Source organism: Mesocricetus auratus, unplaced genomic scaffold, assembly GCF_017639785.1.
Source record: "Mesocricetus auratus isolate SY011 unplaced genomic scaffold, BCM_Maur_2.0 Super-Scaffold_100714, whole genome shotgun sequence".
NCBI classification, from domain to species: Eukaryota; Metazoa; Chordata; class Mammalia; order Rodentia; family Cricetidae; genus Mesocricetus; species Mesocricetus auratus.
This window is the reverse complement of record NW_024429270.1, coordinates 2,143,687-2,169,486: the sequence shown is the minus strand read 5'-3', so window position 1 is coordinate 2,169,486 and position 25,800 is coordinate 2,143,687. Positions and strand designations below refer to the sequence as shown.

The following is a 25,800-nucleotide window of genomic DNA, read 5'->3' as shown; positions in this document are numbered from 1 at the left end:
AATAAATAAACAAATAAATAAAATAATCACACTGCTCCATCATTCCTCGCAGTGTGTTGAATTTTTTTAATTAATCATATTACTTAAAATCTGTGGTTTTGTGAGAACAATAAAACTCCCTTCAAATGTTAGGCTGAGCAAAATTTTAGGTGTAATGACTAAGAATGAAAATCACCTCTGGAGACTGTGTCCAAGCAAATCCCAGGCCTCCTTCTTCTGAGGTGTGCAATGAAGAAGTGGGCTCTTTTGGTGGTTTCCTATCTTGGTGCCTGAACATGTTCCTTTCCATGGAGACATCCCAGTGGCCAGGAGAAAATCATTGATGTGTATCTCCAGCCTACTCATGCCCATATACCCTACAACTACACTACACACATGAGAGCTCTTTGTATCCATTGCACATATGGTCATGTTTAAAACTGTCTCTGAAGAAAATATTCCAATTTCTAATGATAAACCTGAAGGTCAAATTTGATGGCCACATGACTATAAGTTTCTTAGTTTAAAGCTTCTACAAACTCATTGATTCTAAATTTAAGGTATGTAGTAATGTGCCAAGAGCAGAGATTACAAATATATCATTCCCCAGGGCTCAGGGACCAATAAATTTTTAAAAATAAATAAATGAAATAAAGCTGGTGTGACACTACAGAGGTCATGCTACTCTGTGACAACTTAAGTGTGTCTGCCCTACCTAAGGGAATTTAGTCTCTTTGTGTTTATCATTAAGATCATACTAGCAAAGCCCAGCACCCAAGAGGATTACAATCTCAGGATTAGCCTGATCTATATAGTGAGGTATTGACTTGAAATTACAAAATAAAACATTTCCCACCACTAAAACGAGGAAATCTGCGATTTCTGTCGGTTCTACATTGGCTTGGTTCTATCTGATAAGGTACTTGGAAGAACCAAGCAGATGGTATCTAAACTTTAAGACACAGAAACAACAAAGGGAATGGTTGCGTCCTTATTGGCCATCTAGTCTTAAATACACAAAATTATCTCATTAAAGAACTTGGAAAAGATGCCATCATTGCATTCAAACAGAGCCCATAAGGCTTGGAAGGCACCTGTAAGAATACTCGTAGCTTGCAAATACCAACATTACAAAAAGTTGAGAAAACATATCAAATATAAATCCATGGTCAACTTATTAACTCTCATTGCCATAAATCTCCCCATGGTATGTGTGTGTATGTGTGTGGAGGGGGGTGCTTTCTGAATAACCCTCCCTAACATTGCCATTGACCAGCCCATGAACTTAACTCCTCAGCTGAAATCCTGAGTGGACTTTTTTCTTAGTAGTATATAGACTCCCACTGTATTTTGCTAAGAATGAAGTGTGCATGGTGCATACACACAAATGCACATACACACACACACACACACACACACACACACACACACACCAGCTGATATGGATATGGTAGAACTTAATCCCTGCTGTTCATTGTTCCCTGCATCAAAAGGAGCCTGCCAGCCACTTCACTGTGAATGCACTAGACTCAGAGCAAGGTCAAGAAGAGTCTTCTTCCCCTGGCTTCCAGCATTAGCTGTCTTATGTTTGACACCTCGTGCTGAGATGCCTCGCTTGGCTTGAAGCTCTGCACTGACTTAGCTCAGTCGGATGAGACACTTGGAAGAACCAAGTGGAAGCTGTCTTGAGACTGCAAAGAGAGCCACAAGGTCAGTGTAGTCACTTTGTAAAGTATCAACCTGGCTAATGAAGGGGCCAGGAAAGTCCAGCTCACTAGTGTACAGCTGTCGTTTGATCCTGTAGGGGAAAAGAATTAATGCTCTTATTTTACAGTGAATTGCTTAGAAATACAGAATCTAATATTTTGTCTATTCTGTTTTACTTCACCTCCAAATGAGAGAAGTTTCCACAGAGAGTGAAAGGGAGAATAGAATTCTCCAGAGAAATAAATTACAATGGTATTAGAGAAGTTAGGGAAACTGAGCACAGCTGGAGATGTGGAAGAGTAGAAAGCATGTCTGGGGATGGCACATGTGGAAAGGGTCCAAAAGCATGTCAGTGACCGTAGTTTCTCACAAAGCGTAATACTGCTTAAACCACAAAGAAATTAGCAATTCAATTATACATGCAAAGTATTTCACCAAGTTCTTGAGAAATAGTGCTCGATAAGTGATTATAATTTGCTATCGATATAACTATTACTGAAAATAAGTTTTGATAACACATTAACAAAATTAGCCGTTACCAAGTTTATTAAGTGACCACAAAGAATGTTTCACATGTATTTATTCCTTTACTCTACCTACAATCCTAAGAGTAGACCAGAAAAGGAAACCAAGGTAGACATAGGTAAAGTAGTATGCCCAAGTGGTAGGCTAACAATCAGAATTAAAACCACAATAATGGATTCCTGAATCCAAGTGTGAATCACCAGGTTCTACGATCTCTCCAGATCTTGGATGGGCAACAAAACTAAGTTAAGAAAACTTGATGAGAAGTTACTTTGAAGAGAACGAAAATAATCAAGTCATGCAATAACAGAGATATTAAAGAACAGGGACTTTGTTAGGAAATTATTGAAAGACAAGAGAAGTAGTGTGTCCAAGACAGTGAAGGAATGGAAACACACGGAAGAGGAACATAACAGAATCAATCAACCGGTCTTAAGGGTCAAGACACAAAGAAAATATCAGTCTTGATTCATTAGTCAAAGCTAATGTAAGAAAGTGACACGGCTACCCCATTCCATACACACATATACTCGTATATACCCACATGCACTCATACACACATATATACATATGCATATATACGCATGTGTATACACACAGACACACATGTACACATCCACTCTTCACATACCATATCCATACACACAAATGCACTCACTCACTATCATACACACACATGTATTCGCATGCATACAGATACACATGCATGCATACAAAAATGTACACATATACATACATAAATATAAAATACATATACAACACACAGTCTGTCTTTCATTCTCTCTTACACACACATACACACACACACACATACACACATATGTACACACAAAGAACCAGAGAAATAAACGGAATAAAAGCAAATAAATTCACTTAAAGTGGAAGTCATGGAAAGACATTGTGCAATGAAGTGAAAATCCTGACTGTAGTAATAAGGGCATCAATATTTAAACTTAGTCTAAGATCTGATCTTACTGATTAAATAAATCAAGACAAAACAAAAGGCAAAGAACTGGAAATGGGGGAGCAAAACTGCCACTTTTCACACATGACAGAACTACAATAAACAGACAAACTCTTCAAACACATGAGTATAACGGAGAAGCTGGATACAAAATCAGTACATAAAAAATATACAGCAACAAAATGCAAGGGTGAATCTCTGTAACAATTCTATTCACAGAAACATAAAACTAAAGATACACTTAATGAAAGATGTACATCTACCTTATATGCCATCCTAGAACCCTCATCCAGTGGCTGACAGAAGAAGAGGCAGACACCCACAGCTAAAACTAAGCTAAACTCCTGGAACCCAGTTGCAAAGAGGACTGATGAGCAAAGGAATCAAGACCAGGCTGGCAAAACCCACAGAGGTAGCTGACCTAAACAAGGGGGAACACATGGACCCCAGACTGATGACTGTGGGCCAGTATGGGACTGATACAGATGCCCACTCCCCAACCTGTGTGTCAGAGAGGAGGCCTCGGCAACTTATGGGACCTTGGAGAGTAGATAAGTATTTATTCCTGGCATACAAATTGACTCTGGGAGCCCATTCCACATGGAGGGATGCTCTCTCAGTCTGGACACATGGGGGAGGACCTAGGCCCTGCCTGGTATTATATGACAGACTCTGAAAATCCCTCATGGAAGGCCATACCCTCCCTGGGAAATGGAAGGGAGTTGGAGTAGGATAGAGGGTTGGGAGAAATGCAGGGCCAGGGGAGGGAGAGGGAACTGAGAGTAATATGTGTAAAAAGTTAATAAAATATTAAAAAAGATATAAATAACTAGTGCACTGAAAATCATGGACTGTTATTAAACTAATGAAGAGGGCTAGAGATGGCTCAGAAGTTAAGAACACATGCTACTCTTGCAAAGAACCTTAGTTCAGATACACACACTCACGTATGGTTCTAGCTCTAGGTGATATGACACCTCTAACCTCTGTGGGAACACACCCATGAGTGCACACACATGCACATAATTAAAAATGAAGTCAATCTTTGAAAATTACTTTTAAAACAGAAACAGGTGAGCAATCTGCAATTAGACAATATTGTTCTGATGCCATTTTGTCTAACCAAAAGAACCATAAATTGCACCAAATCTCAATCAAAAGTCCTGCAAAGGTATCTGTGTGTGCACATAAACTGACTAGTTGCAATTTACAGGTGGAAAAATACAAAAGCTCAAAACTGTCATCACCTTCTTTCAGAAGAATATATGTCAAAGTTAATTGTGTAGGAATTAAAACAGTTCAGTATTAGTCTAAAGTCAAATAAAATGACACAGACCAGAGTTTGAGCCACTGAGCCAGAGATACTTGCTTCCTGAGCAAGCATGCTTTTGTAGTACACTGGAGATGTGTGTTTGGTAACTTGTACTGGCTCCCAGCAGGAGAAGCATTGACTTTAACCTGAACCTCAAGTCATGCACAAAAATTGATTCCATAAATTTTTTTGGTTTATACAATATATATGTACACACATACACATACATATATGTATATATGCACACACATACATGCATATATATATGCACATACACATACAAAAACTTGTAGTTGAAAGCAAATAAGGAGTCAGAAACATGTGAAAAATAATTTACTACTTTGGGATAGACAAACTCAAATCTGATCACAAAAGAAAACAGTCATAAATTTTACAACATGGAAATTAAGAACTGCAATTTATCATGAAGCACGTGAAAAGACAAGCTGAAGAAAATATTTATAACACAATGAAAATGCTTGAATGGTGTCATCCAGAAAAGATAAGTTCTAGTCCCTGGTGCCAGGAAGTACAACTTAATTTGGAATGTGAGTGTCTGAAGTTGTAACCGAGTTAAAGCTCTTTCGATGCGAGCATCAAGGACTTGGGGGGAAACTTACTTACATTCAATGCCTCATTGCCTGCATAAAAGTAGAAGAAAACTTCAGACAAAGAAACGTGTGGAAAGGGAAGGCTCATGTGTGACTCCAAGTCAAAAAAAAAAGGCCCCAGCCTCCAAAAATCTAAGGCACAAGAGGCAAACGCCCCATGGAGCCTCAAGAAGATGCAGGTACCAACTTCTGCCCTTGCACAATTACAAGGATTGAATTCCTATCTTTTAAGCCACAAGGTTTGCAGAATATTGTTAGAAAACTCACACAACATACAACTATCAACAGTCTTGTACTCAACATTCACATACCTCACATATAATAAAATAGATTGTTTTACATAAACCAATAAGAGACACTCCCCATGAGGGGGAAGGAAAGTACTTAAATGGTGATCAAAGCCACATCTACTAAGAATTTTTTTCTAGTTATTTCTATACATCCTAGCAATACCCTGAGGTTCCTGACCCATCTTAAAGACAGACTACAAGGGAGTGGAGAGAGGTTAAAGTCATTTGTTGTAGGTCTGGAATTCATGCCAAAGTCTGTTTTCCTTCAAAGTGCCTGGACTATGCACAAGATAGTTCTTAGGGAAAACAAGACTTTGGGGCTTTGTATGTAGAATTTAAAAAAAAAACACTAAAAACTGAAACCTAGGAAGAGGCAAAGCCCATGCTTTTATGTTCTCTTAATTGAAGCAAACCTCCAGACACCTGCTGCTGCACCTCTAAGAACAGAATCAGCTAGTAGTAGAATTTGATCTACTACTAGATGACCCTCTACTTCCCAGCTCCATTTATTGCCTTGTCTTGCACAGCCTTCCAATCTAGTTCCTCCCAGCATCCAGATTAAACCTAGTCATCCAAGATCATCATTAAATGCCATGTATTTGTCAAGAAGGACAGAGCCTAAGAAATGACAAAACAAACTGCTGTTCTAATGCCGTGAGATATCAAATCCAGTAGATTTTCTATGTGGAAGTGATTGCTTATTAGCAAATAGTTGTTATGGGAATGGTCCAATAATTTAATCTGAGAAGAGGGCCTATTTTTCTTAAACCTGGCCCTCTCTATCTGGTGCATTTTCTCATACAGAGTTTTAGCTCTGGGCCTCAGAGCACTTTTAAAACATTACACTACCACTCTGAAGCATGTGCACTGCATTTCTGTGGACTATTTAAATCTCCTCTAACTCTCCCATAAATTGAAGTGATCCAACAGTTCCAAATAGAAGGATAAAGTCTAGCCCAGTGGGGGAGGCATTAAACCTCCTTGCAAGTCAGCAAAAGCAAAAGTGACAGCCTGGTAGCAATTTAAAATTACTCTGAGACTACAACTGCCAATTAAAATAGACTTTCATGGTAACAGATGAACATCTGGTAAGTTCTATTCGAAAGAAAAATTAAAGAGTTTACATTTCATTTGTAGTAATGAAAAACTTAGATATAAGGCTACAATGTTTTAGTTCAGGCTTTGCTTAAGTTATATTTTCTTTCATTATACTTACCAACAGTACAATGATTTCTCTTTGTCATTTTAATAGCTACAAAATGTCCATAATAAAACAAAACTGGAAGTCAGAACCTATGATTCATTCATAGTTTGCACTAAAAGCTATACGTTTTCTTGCTCTTGTCCCAGGGAAAATAGATTGAAGGAGATTATTCTAAAGATAGTATTTTGATGAAATGTATTTGATCTGACTTCTGCAAAAACATTATTGGAGAAGGTCTCTTCTATATCCGAGAAAAAAAGAAAGAAGGAAGGGAGAGTGAAGGCAAAGAAATTGGAGGGAAGAAACAAAGTAACAGAATGGAGGAGGAGGGATAGGTAGAAGATAGGCAGAGGATGGATGGATGGATGGATGGATGGATGGATGGATGGATGGATGGATGGATGGATGGAGAATGGATGGATGGATGCTGACAGGGATTTGTGATTGGATGTGGATTTTTATTCTACATCTATTTCCCTCTCTGTGATTCCTTAAAGGATTGTATACACCAGGCATTATATTTTTTAAATTTTTATTTAAATTAGAAACATACTTGCTCCACATGTCAATCCCAGCTCCCTCTCCCTTCCCTTCTCCTCCACCCCTCAGCAATCCCCCAAATTCCCATAGGGGGTCTCCAAAGTGTGTCATATCATCCAGGGCAGGGACTAGGCCCTCCCCCATGTGTCCAGGCTGAGAGAACATCTCTTCATGTGGAATGGGCTTCCCAAGTTCATTCTTATGCCAGGGATAAATACCGATATATTACCTGAGGCCCCATAGATTGCCAAGGCCTCCTCACTGACACCCAAGTTCAGAGTGTCTGCATCAGTCCTATGCTGGTTTCCCAGCTCTTAGTCTGGGGTCCATGTGCTCCCCCTTGTTTAGGTCAACTGTTTATGTGGGTTTCACCAGCCTGGTCTTGACCCGTTTGCTCATCACTTCTCCCTCTCTGCAACTGGATTCCAGGAGTTCAGTTCAGTATTTAGCTATGGGTGCTTGCTTCTGATTCCATCAACTACTGGTATTATGTACGGGTCTCCTGTACTAATTGGTTCAAGGGTATTTCCCACTGTCTCTTCTAAGTGGTTCAGTGTGGCTGGATTTATGTTGAGGTCTTTGATCCATTTGGACTTAAGTTTTGTTCACGATGATAGATATGGATCTATCTGTGGTCTTCTACATGCCAGCATCCAGTTGTGCCAGCACCATTTGTTGAAGATGCTTTCTTTTTTTCATTGTATAGTTTTATCTTCTTTGTCAAAGATCAGGTGTTCATAGGTGTAGGGGGTTAATATCAGGGTCTTCAATTCAATTCCATTGGTCTACCTGTCTAATTTTGTGCCAGTACCAAGCTCTCCAGAAAATGGAAGGATCTCCCGTGATCTTGGATATGTAGGACCAACATAGTAAAAATAGAAATCTTACCAAAAGCAATCTACAGATTCAATTCAATCCCTATCAAACTCCCAGTACAATTCTTCACAGACCTTGAAAGGACAATTCTCAACTTTATATGGAAAAATAAAAGTCCCAGGACAGCCAAAACAACCCTATACAATAAAGGAACTTCAGAAGGCATCAGCATCCCTGATGTCAAGCTCTACTATAGAGCTATAGTAATGAAAACCAGGCATTATCTTATCTCTTAAGAAGTCAAGGATAAATAACAACCCTCCTCAGAGACCTGTGTCTTCATCTTTTGAGAAATGCATTCTTGACTACCTCCACTCTTGCATAATACCTATGTCCCTTAGTGACTATGCATACCTCTACTGCAGTAACCAGGCTACTCATCACTAGTTACTTACTAATAACTAATCAGTAAGCACTGATGCTGAGTACTCAGTACCATGTCCTTTTTCATGCTTTCCTAAATGCTCTTTGATAGATTTCTTTTCGTTTCTTTTCTATGACTCAGATTAATAGGTAACATAGACAGAGCAACAGATAAAACTGTGATGAGTACATTATATATGCCATCCTAGAACCTTCATCCAGTGACTGATGGAAGCAGAGACAGATACCCACAGCTAAACACTGAACTGAATTCCTGGAACCCAGTGACAGAGATGGAGGAGTGATGAGCAAAGGGGTCAAGACCATGATGGTGAAACCCACAAAGACAGCTGACTGGATAAGGGGGAGCTCTTGAATCCCAGACTGATGGCTAAGAGGCCAACAGGGGACTGATCCAGACTCCATGAATGTAGTGCCAGTGAGAAGGCCACAGAAATCACTGGGGCCTTGGGTAGTAGATCAGTGTTTACCATGGTGTATGAATGATCTTTGGGAACCCATTCCAAGTAGAGGGATGCTCTCTCAGCCTGGACACATGGGGAAGGGCCTAAGTCCTGCCCTGGATGAAATGACAGACTTTGGAGATCCCCCCAAGGAGAGCCTTACCCTCCCTGAGGAATGATGTGGGGATTGGGTGAGGGGCTGGGAAGGGCTGGTGGAGCGACAAGGGAGGAGGGTGGGAGAGGGAACTGGGATTGACAAGTGAAGCATTCATGTTTTTATAATTTAAATAAAAACATATATTGAGGAAAAAACTATGATGAGGAAGTAAGCAAATATTATCATAAGGTTCAAATAATAAATTATCAAAAGTCAATGTCAATCAATTTTTACCAGATATTCACTGGACCTGCTCTAATTTAACATGAAAATAATAATTTCGCCCCATGCTTAAATACAAGTTATTTTTCATATCTTTTACTATTATATAAACTGGAAGTATTCATTAGCACCAAAAGTATTTCACCACTTCCTGTCATATGCACAGGTGCCATGTACACCTTTAGGAAAGCTAGGTTTTACCATTCTTGGAGGGCCCACTCCTCCCTGACATTTTGTGCTTTTTGTGTTTAAAAGCAGGGATTGCTTTTATGCCTTTCCCAGACACACAACCACCTGCATTTTGGCTCAGTAGCTTCAGCCTGTCTTTACTTAGCTTCTACAGTGAGACTTGGAGACAAGGTCTGTGAACCTAAGAAAAGAAAACCAGTGAAGGGGAAAGAAAACATCTGTGTGACGTGACCATGCTGTGAGTCTGGTCCTAGAGACAGGCAGAGCCTCCACTGCCTATGTATGTGGTGACAATGGAGTGTGGGCCCAGGAAGGTTCTCAAGGATGTCCCTTGTTCCCCAAATGAAATAACTATGATGTTTCCCTACCTTGAGGAAAGCATAAGCTTCATGAATGCACTGGTTCTTAACTTCATCGCTAAGCATATAAGCCCATTTATGTCTGTTAAGTGACAACACACATGGACCTAGAGTAGACCTTCTCTAAATGAGCTCTGCTCTCCCATCATTCCCCACTGAAAAGGGATGATTTGTAAATTTCAGCCACTCATCTATTTATATAAGAAAATGGAAGATCAGAGAACACTTAGAAGTTACCTAGATTTATATGTAAAATAAGATTGTTTCTAAAATAAAAATAAATGTACAAGCAACAAAAAAAGAAGTTGTCTTCTGTTGCACATCTAACACCAGTTCCAGCTAAAATCCAAGACTCATGACTTAGCCATCAATGGTATTTTCTCCTTGCTATCTGAATCATCATTAAGATATTTGTGTATCTTAAAATTGCAATTGATTGACACAACATGCACAATCAAAAGTGGGCTCACTCTACCACACTCATTGACTTATGATGAAAGTTTTTATTCAGGTGTGGAATTATCAGGGAGAATAATTAGTCTGAACTTTTGAGGTGCCTTGGGTAGTAGATCAGTGTTTACCATGGTGTACGAATGATCTTTGGGAGCCCATTCCACATGGAGGGATGCTCTCTCAGCGTGGACACATGGGGAAGGGCCTAGGTTCTGCCGTGGATGAAATTACAGACTTTGGAGATCCCCCCAAGGAAGGCCTCACCCTCCCTGGGGAATCTAATGAGGCTCCCTAGGGACTAAGGTTTCCTCAAGTCCCTCCAGCAAATTGTTCTAAAAGAACCTGGGGTCTGTTCCCATCACCAGTCCTCATCCTGTTCAACCATCCTGCTTCTCTTGATTGAATTCTCCTTATAATCACCAATAAGAGAATGTGATATTCCATGTGTCTAGTGTATACAGTAATAATACAATCCTTGCCTTTCCATGTGATAAGATTGGGAGACTATTTTTTAACCCCTGAGATGTTTGCAACTACATGTATGTAAAATAGTAAGATTGCATCTCAGTGTTATAGGAAAAAAAAACCAGCATCCCCGTTTCATATATGACAGGCCTTATTCAACGGAAAAGAAGCCAGCCTCTGGGACTTAAACAAAGCACACATACATCCACACTTACTTCTCAGTGTTCGACAGTGAAAATGTCCCATTTATCTTTCACCTCTAGCCCCCTCTGCATGGCCTTACTCTTTATTCTCTCTGGCCAAAGCCAGGTTATGAAGCCAAGCTAATGCTGTTAGTGCCAGAATGATTCCTCTTACAGTTGTGTATCCCACAGCTCTCAGAAAGTCAGAAGGAATTACTGCGCATTGAATTCACCTTGCCAGAAAGATGACAAACAGAGGGAGGGAGGGCCAGAGAGCACAGGCACCCAGCTGACCCATTCTTTAACCTTTCTCTCTGGACGCCATTCTTTCCCCTGTGGGTGTCACACAGGCCAGAGGCATGGCTAACTCTGCCCTTGAGATACAAAGAGAGCAAAGTTGACGTCAGCTGTTTCTTCCAGAGCAAACATTCCACTAACTCCACAGGCAGACAGCTTGCAAAATTGTCTTTGTAGTACTGCTGAGGTCTCCTTTCCCGTCAAGTTCACTTTGTATTTATTCAGCAAAGATGCACCTACTGCAGAGTGCACCGGGGGACATTGTGTCAGAGTTGTGGCAAGCCCACTTCATGGATGATTAGAATTCTTTGACCCAACCACCATTTTCAATCACATGCAACAGTAGACATCTGGCTGCAGCAATTACTCCTATCCTTCAAAGCTTTTCCTGCTCAACCCCATTGGAGTAACTTCGTTAAAGTGCTCTGTTTCCAATGACACCTTGCTTGGAGCAGCTCTCTGATGCAAAGGCTACATCAAAATCCACATATCCTAACATGATCTCCCCAAATAGGAAGTCTATACAACTGCTCCTGCTTCCTTTCTGTATAATAATAAAAACACTCTGACCGCAACCTGCTTGTGGATAAAAGCTGATAGGTTATCGCCCATCATCAGAAGAATTCCGTGCAGGAACCTGGAGGTAGAAACGGAAGCAGAGTCCATGGAAGAATATTACTTAATGGCTTGCTCCCAGGCTCTCTTATATAGCCTAGGCTCACCTGCCTAAGGAATGTACCGCCCACATCATGCTGGCACACCCTAAATCAGTTCACAATCAAGAAAATGTTCCCACAGGTATGTTCACAGGCCAGTCTAATAGAGACATTTCCTCAATTGAAGTTCTTCCTTCCCAGCCACATCAAATTGGCAACCAGAATTAGTCATCATAACACTCCATGCACATCTCCCATTAAGAAGCAGAGAGTAAGACGAATACCTACTTGTCTGTTTGATGCATAGCTGTGCCAGAACTCCTAAAATTAGCTCATTTGGTCTTTATTGAGCATCTGCCATGTCTGAAGCACTGGGCTAGACGGGTGGGTTCTTCGAAAGGTGGCCTAGAAAAATGAACCCAGCTGAGATTTCTTGGTCAACCCAATACTTTCACTGGTTTCAAACTTGTGTTGTAGAGACCTGAGGCTTTATGGCTTATTAAGCTCACTTGTTCATTCTTACAGGTGTGGGAAGAATCATCCTAGACTGTATGTCTAGACTACATGTCTACATGACATAGCTAAAGATCAAGATTAATGACATCTAGGCACATAAGTAAATATAATTGATACCTGAGATCCATGGTATGGCTATTACTTCACTCACTAACAAAGTTCCTCAGGCTAGGTGGTTTACTTTCTCCTTATTCTGGAGGCTATGGTCAAACACAAGGAATTGACTAGGTTGGTTCTTTCTGAGGATTGTAAAAAAAATATCTATCTCAGGTCTTTCTTCCCCCTGTGCTCCTTCAAATGGACATCCCTTTTTGATGAAAACACCAGTCATTGTAAAGTAGGGTTCATCCTCATAACTTCATTTTAATTTGATTGCTGTAAGGTTAAGCTTCATTATCAGCTTGACTAGACTTGGAACGACCTGGAAAGCATGTCTCTGCATATATCCATGAGGCTGTTTGCAACATTTAACTGAGGAAGATAAAACAACCCTGAATGTGGGCAGCACCATTCCATAGACCAAGGTCATAGACTGTACAAAGCAAGGAAAATGAAGGGATCCAGCTGAACACCAGTATTAATTTCTCCATGTGTTTCCTGACTGTAGGTATAATACAAATAAATGGGTCATTTTTCGGTTATCATCTCTTCACTTCCGTGAGAGACTGTATCCTTAAACCAGAAACCAAAATGAAACCCCCCCACCCTTGAGTTAAGTGTGTTGTCACAGCAATAAGAAGTCAATATCTTGTCTTCAACTATGGTTACATGCTGAGGTATTGAATTCAAAACTTCAATGTGTGCCCTCAGGTTGGTGCCATGGGTGAGAAGCACTGACTATAACTTAGTATTCTATCCATTATCTTCCACTCTTCATCCATTTTCAGAAGCACAAAGTCCCCACCGGACTACATCTCTTGGCCTCCACCTCTCCCATTTTCCTGAGCACCACACTCGGCTTGGCTAAACTAGCCCCTTGGCTGTTACAAATGAGTCCAGCCTTTCCAGTCTCTCAAAGAAGTCAAGTGACCTCTCTAAAATTTCGAGAATGTCACATCAGTTCTTTAGTCAAGACTGTCTGATGAGTTTCTAGTCTTTTGACACTAAATGCAAACACTTTCACTTGATTTTCAAAAACCACACACTTGTTTCCCTCTTTGGTTTCATCTGACATTTTGATCAGATAGAATATTAAAGACTGAACGACAAAATACATCCTTCAGCCATCACCAACACTGCTTTGGGAGGTTGGCTTGTGGAGACAACTCTAAAGGAGAGAATATTGAGGTTAGATAACCTGCCTGGATGCACATACATCTAGTAAGTTTGTAACTGAGAGTCACACTAAGTTTCTAATAAAACTAGTACATACCACGCATCAGACACTAGACTAAATCCTTTGTACATAGTTATTGTCTTGGGTTCCAATTACTGTGATAAAATACCATGACCAAAGGTAACTTGGGGAGGAGAGAGTTTGTTTCAGCTTACATTTCCACATCAAAATTCATCAACAACAGAATCCAGGGCAGGAACTCAAGGCAGGAACTAAAGTAGAAGCCCTGGCAAAATGATTCTTACTGCCTTGCTCCTCATAGCTAGCTCTGCTTGCTTTCATATACCATCAGGCACATCTGGTGAGGGATTGGCACCACCTGAGGGAATCCCACATGCTGGTGGCAATAGTACTAGACTTGGCCTCATTTAGCTTGAAGATGCTCTTCACCACTGAGAGCTCTGGGCTGGTTGTTTCCAGACAGACCACAGAAAGCACAGCAATCGTTCACTACCATCCCAGCAGCAATCACCTCGCTCCCTAGGTTCACAGTGCCTGCCACAAGGGGAACCTGAAGAAGGGAGGCCAGCTCGTCCTGGTCTTCAATTGAAGTCTTAGGGTGCACCAGACCTCCTTGATTACTGAAGACACAGTAGCTCGCTACTAACACCTGGTCAGCAACTGTCTGTCCCAAGACCTCCACCTTGAGCACATCAGCCACGATTTCTTCTGTCTCCCTGTCAAAGTTTGGGTGGACCAAGGCCACATAGTCATTGAAGGTGGTAACATCGCCAAGGGCTGAGGTGATGTTCCTCCACCCGCCACATCTGCCCCGAATCTGGAAGGCTGTTGCCAATTCTCTGCAGCTCCTGGTTCGTGGTGTTGTTGGGTACCAGTACCCCATGCCTGTTCCCCACACACATGTGCCCCATGATTCGGCAGCCAGCGATGGATGCATGCATCACAAGAATGACTTCAGAGAGCTCGCCCTCAAACACACTGTAGAAGTTCTCTGATCCTCAGCCACCACGCAGTAGGTGTTGGTGAGCTTGGCAAAACAACCAACATCACAGTTGTTCTCGAACTACGTCTGACAGCCATTCATGCCTGGGGGCTGTGCGACTGCTGGTTCAAAGGACTCCAATTCCCCCTACAGGCCAATCTTACAGAGGTATTTTTTCCAGTTAGAGTCCTTCTTTCCAAATTACTCCAGTTTGTGCTAAGTCGATAAAAAAACAAACTACTGCAGTTAGTCAATATTTCTACCACCAATGTGATGTGGATATTGCCTTATTTCTTATTTTAGGGATAAAGAAACTGAGACTAGAACTTAAATAAACAGCTTATGGTCACACAGCCAGCAAATCACATGTCTGGGATATGGCTCTGAGTTTACACAGCTAATAGTAGACATCCCCTTAGTACTCCTTAAACTCTCCACACCTCACTTCCTTGTCTTTAAAATACAATTACAATACCTGCCCTGAAAGGGTTTTTACAGATTAAAGGTACAATATATACATGAAGTTTTAAAATAAAATCTAAGTATCATTTAATCATTTTAGTGAGAAGAGTCTGGGCCAAGGCTTAAGTGTGAGATAAAATAAGAAATATAAATCTCTAAGCTTGACAGTAGATTAAGACATGGTGAAAAGAATAGGAGTAAGATCATAAAAAAGATAAACATAGATCCATGCAAATGAATTTTTTTCATCTGACAGGCTCCAGGGATAAGGACTGTGAAATGAAAGGCATGGATAGCCTGAAGTTCAATTTCTTAAATATACTCAGCCTAAAGCAATTGAGTTGACATGAGATCAAAACGCCACAATATCTATTTGCACCTCTTCTGAGTCAGGTCCCTCTGTACCAAATACCCAACCTTCCAGATGCTAACCCAGCACTGGCAGGGTGATGTGATTCCCCAGAAGAGCCAGTTTAGCATCTGATTCGGATGTGGTGCAAAGTCCACGTCCACTGTGTTACACACTTTCATTGGAAGACGATTCACAGGAGGACTCTTGGGGCTCCTGATCCAGCCAGGGGAGACATAAATGACAATTTGACTTGCAAGAAAATTTAATTTTTCTATCTAAGCTGGGAAGTACCATGACCATTTGGGGGCCTCCCATCCCTAGCTTCACTCCATGAGCTGAAGACAAGAAGAAAATAAAACTGTCAGTAATCTCTCTATATCCCAGCAGAGATACTGTTGTTGCTAGCAACAAAAATGAGTGCATATCCATGTTTTCACAGCTGCCAGAGACCTCATGTTTTATTAGCCTCACTTATTTTATATGTGAGAGCACATAGGTGCACCATGTATGTGCAGTGCCCACAAAGGTCAGAAAAGAATGCCATATTCCCTGGAACTGAAGTTAAAGGGGGCTGTGAGCTGCCGTGTGTTTGCTGGGAACTGAACCCAGGTCCTGTAGAAGAACAAATGCACTTAACCACCAAGCCATCTCTTCAGCCTTGAGAGACCCCACTTGCTTACCCACGCTGCCTTTCCTCCCCACTACTTACTTTATTCAAGCAGCCAGCATTCTGAGTTATCAAGTCCCTATGCTCCGTTCCAACTTAGACTTAAAGAACATGAGCTTCTTCTTTCTTGAACACAGTTTCGTTCTTGTTATGGGTTGAGTTATGTCTTCCAAGAAGGATATGTCGAAGTCTGGTGTCTTAGAGTGTGACCTCGCTTAGAAATGTGGGCTCTGAAGAGTTAAGCTAAAATGAAGTTATTAGAATCAGCACTAATCCTTTTGCCTTGTCTTCGTGTATCTTGTCTTATCCTGTTTGGTTGTTGTCTCTTGGAGGCTGCTCTATTCTGATGAGAACAGAGGGGAAGTGGATGTGGGGAATAGAGGAGGTGGAAAGAGCTGAGAAGAGTGAAGGGAGGGGAAACTGTAGTCAAGATGTATAGTACGAGAGAGGAATCTATTCTCAATTATAAATAATAATCAGTCCAAATCTGTTATGTATATGTGTACATACAAATGTGCATATATGTTACATATTTGTGTACACGTATATGCTGTGTGTGTATAAAGGAAATGGGCACAGAAACAGGAATAGAGAGTAAGGAGGATGTGAAGATACAGAGACAAGGTAAGTCACAGCCATGTGTGGGTTGCCTGAGGCCACCAGTAGGCAGGAGGGCAGCAGGCAGAATAAACGCTTTCCAAGTGCCTCGAAAGGAAATGTATTCCAGCTGGCCCCTGCCCTCAGATTCTGACCTCTACAACAATAAATGATTGTCTAAAGACACCCAGTTTGTGGTGCTTTTTCAGAACAGTCTCCCAAAGTAAGCCCTATTCTCATTTTATCCTGGTCTTAGTGTCTCATTCTCTGGCATTCCCATGTAAATTACCTTTGAATATTCTTTTTATCAAATTGGTGCCCACATTTATTTTCATTTATATTTGCTTATATTTACATCACTTTCCTGCTCCCCTCTCAAACTCATTCTGTGTCTCCTATCTTCATGTGGATAGCCTCTTTTTCTTTATTATTGTTACCTATGTGTATGTGAGTTAGTACGTGAATGTTTGTACAAGTATTCACAGATATATAAATAAACCTACTGAGTCCATTTTTGTTGTTTGTACGTATGTGGGTCTTAGAGTTAATGACTTCAAATGCCTCTCTATTAGTAGTTTTGAATTGCCAGCAATCCTCTGTCTATGGGTGGGATTCCGTGAGATTACTCCTTCCACATGAGTGCATGAGCATGTCTATTCATATTATCATCGCTCTGACTCTGTCTTTGCAGCCATTTCTAAAAAAGACTGTTTCTTAACAGACTTTCTGGGACTCGGGCTCCTGCATCTTTCTACTCCCTCTTCTGTTGTGTTTGCTAAGTCATAGATACAGGAACTCTGATACAGATGTCCTCACTAGGGCTGGGCTCCCCCACAATCTGTTGATCTCTGCATTGGGTCCAGTCCAGTCGTAATTTTCTGTGATGAGCTATATTTGCTGGGAAAAGAAGTTTCTGTGATGAAGGTTGGTAGCTACATTCACTTATGGTATCAGAATAAGATTTAGAATGTAGGTAGGAATTGTACTAGACCTTAAACTACTTTGTCTGGGTTAGTTTGTTTCCTTCCATATTCTAAGCACAATTAATAGCTACTCAATCTCTCACAATTGATCTCTTCCTCTCAGTGTGTGTGTGTGTGTGTGTGTGCCCATGTGTGTGTACCCATGAGTGTGCTTGCATATAACCACAACAACATTGATATTGTAAAGGAAGAACTAAGACACCCTCCTGCTTACGTTGGAATTCCAAATCCCTGGCAAGGGTTCTGGCACATAGTGTTGGCTAAAAGAATTAACATATTTAGTGAATGAACACTAGTCTAAAAATAAAAACAGAATTGCTTTAAAACAAGTGAGGGCTGACAGGGTGGCTAAGCAGACCAAAGGGCTTGCTGCACAGGACTCATGGCCTGAACTCGATGCCCAGAGCTCACAGGGTGAAAGGAGAGAAGGGATTCCTGCAAGACATCGCATTGCACGTGAAATCTTGCACACTTACACGAATAAACAAAACATAAGAACAACCAAAACTAGAGAAAAGTGCAAAGAACACTTTCTAAGAAGCAATTCAAAAGTTTTGACATTTATCCCATAAAATGTAATTCAAAACTGTGGCCTGAATGGAGAGCTTCTCCGGCAGCTTGCTAAGACATTCTCCTCCTGCTATAAAGAAATATCTCAGGACATTTCAACTCATGTTACATTTCATAAGGCATATGAGCTTGTAGAAAACTATTCAGCATTCATTTGTAAACTGGAGTTTCTTGCTGGGACAGGTTCCATGGGCTTCTTCCATACTAGGTGGGAAAAAATTGATCCAACACCAAAGTACCTTGGGACATGTCAAGAATGAAAAAGACAATGGCAGAAAGCTTGTCTGTGTTATTTACCAGCCCCTGCTGTCACCTTCATGCCTGGAAAAACAGCATTAGGGGAGAGAAACAAAAGCTACCTCTCACTGCCCATGGCTCAAAGGTCAGAATTGAATAAATGCTAATATTGCACAGAAGATCGGCTCTGAAAGGTTCTCTCTCCTCAGATCCATATTTAACATGCAGATGTAGTCGTATTTATTTTTCCTTCTTAACGCCTATGGTTTCTAAGTGAATGTGTGTATCTCTCTCACATCAACATGATGAGAACTTCAATAGCGGATCCCACGGTTGAAAAGGCACATCACTGAAACAGGATATGACCAGAGGAAGGTCACAGAAGATAGGTGGATAGAGAGAGTATAAAAACATTCCATACTACTGTGGCTGAAGAACTGAGTAGCCCTGATTCTAGACGTGGAAATAATTAATGAGCTGTGGGACTGGTGAATACGGCATAGAACACTGAATATGGCATAGAGCGTGAATGGCGTAGAATAGTGAATATGACATGTGATCTGTAGCATAGACCAAGGACTTTGGCTCAACTGTAAGATTTTCTAAATTCAAAATAACTCTTATATTGAGGAGTGATCTATTAGAAACAACTCAGGGGCTACTTTAAAACAAATGGAAGACAGCAAAATGACTCAGCAGCCCAAAAGTGATGGCCTGAATTTGATCCCTAGAACTTACATGGTAGAAGGAAAAAACTGATTCCTGCAAGTTATCCTCTGACCTCTTCACGGCCAGACTAGTTGGTCGATTATCTCTTTCCTAAGACTGGATGGCTTCTTAAAACATTCCCCCAAGAGGGTCTAGGCCCTGCCCTGGATGAAATGACAGACTATGGACACCCCCATGGAGGGCCTCACCCTCCCTGGGGAAATGAGGGGATAATGGGGGGTTTGGAGGCAGGGTACAGGAGAAGGGGAGGGAAGGGAGAGGGACCTGGAACTGACTTGTGAAGCAACCTTGTTTCTAATCTAAATTTAAACTTAAAAATAAATAAAAATAAAAAAAGATAAAAAAAGACATTCCCCCAAATCCAGCTTGTCTTCAAATTTGTAAACCTACGTATTTACTGAATCCCAAAGACACAAGACTTTTCTCTGATGTGAAGACGTTACCCTTCTCGGGTTATTTTAAAGCACACAGCAGAAGCAGTACTGTTGGGACTAGTGATACTGCTTGTTAGCACACGTCTGTCTTCCATATTTTCTCCTCTCTGATATTTGCTCTCTGCTTCATCCTTCACCATTAGCCACAGCACTCCAAGCGGTTCCTCACGTCCCCTTGAGCTCACCTTTCCTTATTCTGGAGACTTGGAAGCTCAGGATTCTTTCTTTATTTTAATGATCTTATTGTCTAGTTGGAAAACACTGGAGAATGCTCCGTGAAGCCATAGCTAGACTACGCCATGCCTGTGTGAGACTATGATAAGGCTATCGAGCCGCTGGTGAGCAGAGATGGGCACCTTCCTCTTCAGACACCCTGGAGTGGTTTCTGCAGCCAGTGATACTGCATCCCATTTCCATATCTTATCATACACTGACCTGCACATACAGCAAAAGTAGAATCAATGTTCTATGAATAGAAAATCGAGGAAAAGTTCGTTTCTATGTCCTGAGTGAATTAACACCTGAACCACTGATCATGGAAGTCCAAAATTGGGGCTGTTCCTATAGAACCTATGAGGTTTGCTTCTTTTTATTTTGGTCATCTTTTCACATGATACTCACTGCTGGCATCTGCATTGAATCTCTACCAATCCACATTGGCTATGAAGAACAACTAGAGAGAGTGGGGGGGGGCATGAACACATACTGAGCTCCACAACTTGAATTACTGTGAAAGACTGTAAAACACAACAACTGAAAAGCAGTCTGACTAAATACCAGTGTCCACGGGTGAAATATAAGAAATTCAAAAAAATTCAATAAAAAAGCATAGACAGCATAGACTTCTAATTTTTGACATGAGAAACATCCATGGCATATTTTAAGTAGACAGTTTACAGTAGAGCATGTATAGTTTTCTTGACCTGGGTGTGGTGTATAGAGTCACTGATGGGCATAAAAAGACATAGAGACTACCTGGACAAAATGCACTCAAAAGCCATAGCTCTTTATGGCTGGAGTGGGAAGTCAATGTAATGGTTATCTCTCCACTTTGCAACATTGTACTTTTATTTGATTTTTTTAAACTAACACACCAATCAAAGAATAGCCTTAGTATTTGAGAACCAGGCTCCAGAGTTTAACTGTTAAATCCAAGTCTTTTCAGCTATTAGTTTGAGGCGCTATAAATCAAACGCAGCCATTTGATTCCTCAGCTGAGAAGTGGGAAGAATTCACAGAGGCTGATGCACACAACCAGTCTCACACTTGGAAAACAGATGCAAAGAGTTTAATAAGTACTACAATTATCGTTTAAAAGAACCAACTCATAATAATATTTTACAACATCATAACTTAAAGTATGTGGCTTCTTCAAGACTAAACTCCAATTTCATCTGTAGCTCTCCCTAGACAACTTAAAATTGCAAACAACTTCCCCATTGACTCCCTATCTCCTGCAATAGGTACTCTCTACCCCCTTCTCATTTTCTTCTCCAGAATTCTTTTCCCTGTCTCCTTAGTATCATGCCACTGCACACACCAGGTAATTTATTTCTTCTATTTACTGTTTGACTCTATCCAGCAGAGTATCAGGACATCAAGGAAAGGGGATTTTCTGTTTATTGCTGAACACTGTGAACCTGAAACAGTATTGGCATATAGTAGAGGTTTGGGGAATGAAAAAATATGTTTATATTGAGTGTGTAAAAACATGATTGATGGCATATGCTGGACATGTTCCTTCAGTTTGTTCTTTTAGGAGAAAGTGCCTTAATCAAAAATTGCTACTTGGTGAAGCCACAATGGATGATGACTGAGCAGAGCTGAAGACTGGGTCCAGAGGAGGCATGAACGAGGTAGGGATCTCTCTCTTACTCATCAAGGACAATAATGAATAATTTCAGCTTGAGTCTGGCTTCTTATGGAACTTTTTCTGAATGAGCCAGGTTATAAATGGAAGGGAAGAGATTCACAGAAATAGGAAGCACGACCACAAAAGCCAAAAGTGAGAAAGAAACTAAGCAAAACTATAGCTCTCAGCTCCAAACCCAGTCCATAGTTGTCATCCAGTAGCAATTCCCTCCATCATTGGTTTGTTTTGTTGATTAGTTTCCTACAATTGGATTTAATCTTTTTCTGATCCTAAAGACTTAAAGAGCTAAACTAATGCCTAGAAACTAGTCAGCTAGAACAATTGCCCAATATTTAACTAAAAATTAAAACTTGAAAATTGGCCAATTATAACAAAATTGTAGTCTAAATAAAATTACAATTATTATTATTATTCCCTTCTGCTTTATTTTTATTTTTCTAAATCAAGCCATGCTAAGATATACATATTTTTAATTACATGGAAATAATTGTGTATGTATTTTTTGTATGTTGAAAACGTCTCAGAATGTGTAAATCACATTACGCTTTGTATTTATTACTCTAAGGACTCATAGGGGAGCCTGCTGGCTTACAGTGAAAAGCAGATGGGTAAGTCCTGTCTGAGATGTGGACAAACCCAGTGCAGACACAGAGTTCATGGAGTGTGGACCACTGCAGGAAGCCTGGGATTCTGAGCAAAGATAGCAGAGGGGACAGGGCAGGTACCATTCCCTTTATCTAAATTGCTCACCTATAATTGTTTCATGATGGGTGGAGCCACAGGAGGGGGAATGAGTGAGTGCCAGCCAGTCTCCCTCTCTTGGTTCCATGGTGAAAGCAGTTTTGTTGTTTTGTTGCTGTTTGCTTTGGTTTAGTTTGTTTTTTATCTTGTTTTGCTTTGTTTTGTTTTGCCAAGAGCAAATATTTGGGGAATTGACAGCTTAGTAGAATTTGATAGTTGTATCACTGTTCATTTACTCATCAAGAAAACAAAATGTTTTGCCACCTCTGTCTATTGAATGATAAGTAAGATGATGTCATCAGGAAGTTTCAAGAGTTATTCTGAATTATTTCCCATAATGTTCTTGCAAATTAAAACAACTGTGAATTCTAATAACACTTTCTTATGAAGAAATTAATTGCTTTTGAGGAGAAAAAGCCTTTTTCAGTTATACCTTCAGGGATGATATTCAGATTTTGATGCTTTTTTTTTAACCTGTGGAAGACGATGAAGGTCAAAATGTTAATTTCACTATCATTAATATTATGATTCTAATTATTACCATTATACATTTTTACGATGTGTTTCATCTTAGAGACGTGTGGTAACTAGCTGCTTTGTCTATGAGCTGATTAACTCTGCCCTGAGTTGGAAGAAAATTTCTAAATGAAAAATAAAGTCAATTGTCATAATGGGGTTCACATATTTCCCCAAGAAGTGGAATGAAACATACGTGGTTGGTTTCACCTTCTTTCAAATGTGATATAATCTGAGCTGAACAGAAACTGACTAAAAAGTCCTGAAATTATCTGCCCAAAATGTGAAGAGTGACAGTACCTGATCCAGAAGTTCCAGCGAGTGCATTCAATTTTGAAAGGCCAGTTAGATAAGAGAATATTGGCACAACTCACCAGATATCCGTTCCCCAATTAACAATGTCATTTTCTGTTTTTCTAAGTGGAGCCTGGGAAGCTTGTCTTGGCATTGCAGGTCTCTCTCTACTTGGAGCTTATTCTTTGCACAGATGGCAACTACCCTGATGCCATAACCTTGGAAATTTGTGTGGACAGGAGAAAGAGGGTGGGGGAAGAAATATACATGTGTATGGCATACAACTATTCCTCAGGGCAGACTGTATTCAGGCTTCTGATCCCATGAGCCCACATTTTAGTAGGAAGACGCACCCCATCAAGAAATTCTAATATAAGTCAACTATGTGGATTTTTCCTGTGCTATTTTCTTTTACTTTTATACAACACAATAAATACAGGAGGAGACAATGACAGTAAAGGTCAAAATTAAACTTTCTGATAGGGAATTGAGACTTGGGACAGACCTCACCCATCCAGATGCTTATTTCACTTAGGTAGAACATAAATCTTACAAATTCTGACCATAGGATACTTTCACATAGGGACAGAAGGATATATACACCACTGATAATAGCATATCCAGTGCACTCTTTGTCTCAATAAGCTTTTTTGCAGCCAGTTGTAAATGGGTTCCCATAGTAGGCCATAGTAGAGAATTACTTCAGGGGGAAAAATACAAAGATGGAAAAATTGTCAGTCTAGAGTGCTTATTATGGCTTGCAAACACCTAACCTCAAATCTCAATTATCTGTCCCCTTATACCAATTAGCAGTTCAGGTAGTAGGCTGCAAAGGAGCCTACAAGCCATTTGAATTCTAGTTGATAATCTATTTTCCATCCCCTCTTCTCTTGATAGCTATTTCAGGAGCAATTTACTTTATGCTTAGACTGATTTAGGAATACAGAAACAGAGGCCATTTTCTGCGACATATTTTTTCTGGTCTATAGAAAGGCCTTAACAAAGACATTTAGAGTTTACAGGATCACAGGCTTTGCTGTCAATTTGCATGTGACCATCAGACATCAGCCAATGAGCCCACTTTTGTGTCTTCCCAGAAGGCAGGATGAATGCTAAGTCATCAATAACTGGCAGCAGTGACAAGACAACACAACCATCTGATGAGAACTCGATGGAACTTGTCACTAGAAAGAGCTTATCTCCCCTGAACACCTGCGGTGCTCCCCTTGTAAAATATGCCTTTGCAGAGGAAAGTAGTTGTGTCTACTTGTTTAATTGATGGGAGTCTGTACGTTCCAATTTTATCTGGACAAACATTTTTGAAAAGGAAATTGGCACTGTCTGAATATGTGTGGCAATTGGGAAAGGAGGCTAATATGCCCCATAACAGAGGGATTCGATCTTTAAAAGATAGTCACAAGTAAGTTGACAGGCATTTAAATATTTGTGCAAGAATATTCAGAATAGTATTCCTAATAGCTCAAAAGTAGAAGTGATATTTGGGAAGTGATCTTCTGTTCATGCAGCTTGATATGTTATGTATTTATTCAGTAGAATTATTCTCACATACAAACACACATACACAGTCACTCACATACACACACACACACACACACACGCAGCAAATAGCTTAGATGATCTCAAAAACTTTTTTTAGAAATCAAAACCAAAGAGATATATATACATACTATATAATTGTATTTATGTTGAATTCTAAGAACAGACAAAACTAATGCAAAAACTTCATGAAAACAATCCTTCCTGGGACAAAGCTGTTCTAACCTCTTATTCTGAACATAATGAAAATAGGGGCCACTGAAGTATATCAAAGAGAATATAAGAAACTGATGTGAATTCCTACATACAATCTGCCTCGTCCTGGCTCACAGGCATTTAGTCAACAGATGATTGGGGCATTACTTCTAAGTGCTGTGCTATGCACAAAAATCAAATGATAAGTTGACAACAAACATATGACTATCACAGCATAGAAAGGGTCAGCCAAACTCATGATTGGATAATGTACAGAATGAAACATCCTGAGCCCTTACCATTGGCCTATCCAGAAAGAGGACTTTGTTAGCTACAAGCTTCACACCTGCAATAATCTATCTAAGGAGGAAACAGGGGGCTGAAGTTCAGCCTTCAGATGCAGCCACCTGGATGGAGCTGCCAAGTTCTTCCGTATCGCCATATCTCCATTTCCTTTAGGGAATCTAAAAATAGTGCCTTCTCTATCAGTTGAAGCATTTACCCTAAGCCATAGAGTTTTAGCCTCTATTTGTTTCTTTACAATATTGTAAGTTCTGAGAACAGCCATTACCTCATTCAGTGTGACACCAGGTACACCTAGGTGGTACCTATATTCCTTGTGCCTTTTATTTGAGGAGTATGCTCTGCCTGGCAGTCTTGGAGATTTCCATTACCCACTACTATGTTTTTTACTCCTGCACCTATGGCTCAGCTAATGTAAAGGTTCTGTAGCCCTGTACATCATCCTCCCTGGAGGAACAATAGCCCCAGTGCAATATCAGATCTAATATATGACATAGGAGGTGTTGATCTTGAATTAGACCGGAGTTTCCAAACTTTAGAAGTTCTTCTGTTGCCTTTCAATCACCCAATCTCACCTACCATCAGCCCTACCTCATCCAATCTAGAAACCAGATCAAGTCATAGGTCTTTTAAAAAGGAAAGTTGTGAGGAAAGAATGAAATTTTATCTGATTAAATGCA

At 40.3% G+C, this 25,800-nt stretch overlaps 1 pseudogene; it reads right to left on the bottom strand.

Annotated features, from left to right (window-relative positions):
• Positions 1–1,617: 1,617 nt before the first annotated feature.
• Positions 1,618–25,259, bottom strand: LOC101843884 (annotated as a pseudogene).
• Positions 25,260–25,800: the final 541 nt, after the last annotated feature.